This window comes from Megascapheus bottae, chromosome 5 (assembly GCF_031878675.1).
Source record: "Megascapheus bottae isolate mThoBot1 chromosome 5, mThoBot2.hap1, whole genome shotgun sequence".
Taxonomy (NCBI): Eukaryota; Metazoa; Chordata; class Mammalia; order Rodentia; family Geomyidae; genus Megascapheus; species Megascapheus bottae.
This window is the reverse complement of record NC_143513.1, coordinates 19,341,060-19,342,364: the sequence shown is the minus strand read 5'-3', so window position 1 is coordinate 19,342,364 and position 1,305 is coordinate 19,341,060.

Below are 1,305 nucleotides of genomic sequence, written 5' to 3'. Positions count from 1 at the left end.
TCTATTTCAATGATATACACTCTATATCAGTGATATACACCTATTATCCCAGCTACAGGGGAAGCACAGTGGTGGGGCACAGTGGTACTTACCTGTCATTCCCAGTGACAGGAGGAAGCACACCAAAGAAGATCACAGCCCAGGCCAGCTGGTACATGAAGCAAGACCCTGTCATAAAAATAACCAAATGTAATTCTTTAATAAAAAATGACCCTCCCCCCCCAAAAAATAACCAAATGTGGTAGAAAGCATGAGACCATGATTCCGATCCTCAGTATCACAAAGAAATAAAGAGGAGAGGGAGAAAGGAGGGGAGGGAAGGGGAGGAGAGAGGAGAGGTGACTTTCAGATTCCTATTGAGCCAGGTATTCTGGGGTGGGGCTGTCAATCTCTTTGAGTATGGAGGGAAGGGAACTTACCCCCAAGTGAGAACCCCTGCATTAAAGAAGTAAAAGTCTAAAGGGGCTGAGAATGTGGCTTAATGGTAGAGTGCTTGCCTAGCCTGGGTTCAATTCTTCAGTACCACATACACGGAAAAGGCCAGAAGTACTGCTGTGGCTCAAGTGGTAGTAGAGTGCTAGCCTTGAGCAAAAGAAGCTCAGGCAATGTCTAGGCCTGAGTTCAAGCCCCAGGACTGGCAAAAAGAAAAAAGAAAGAAAGAAAGAATTAAGAAAAGAAAGAAAGAAAGGTAGGTTTAGTAATGGAATTTCAGTTAATGATGTTAATAATATATTAAGGGCTAGAAGCCTGGATGGTTGTCTGATAACACCTACCTATAGCAGTGTTCACACTTTCCCCTCTTATATGGAAGCAGCTACATGTTCTCTCTCTGGCCCTCATTTTTCTGGAGAATAAAGTCAAGTTCAGTGTGGAAAATCAGAAGAGCAGAGATTGCTTCCTTTCATGGCACATATCAGCTTTCTGTAGATGCAGGATGAGCAGAGTGATCTTCCTCCCAGTGGGAGGGATGGAAGCAGATGAAGCAGATGACATCTCTCTTTGCCAAGGCAAGAGCTAGGTTCTCCCAGTGCCTCAACTGCGGTGATTCCCCTTTCTCTCCTAATTTTGCCATAGCCTACAATCCTCTGGCAGTACAAGGCTTTGGTCATCTGGAGAGCAGCAATGAAGCCACTTCCCCTGGGTGCGTGGGTGCAGGCTAACTAGACCTGAGGTATATGGATGGCCTTACAACACACCTCCATGGGTGTTTGATAGATCTTACAAAAACAGTGCACCAGAGTACACTATTAAAACTGCTATAGAATGCTGTGTCTCCAGCTTAGACCTGGGCTCTTATTACACTAC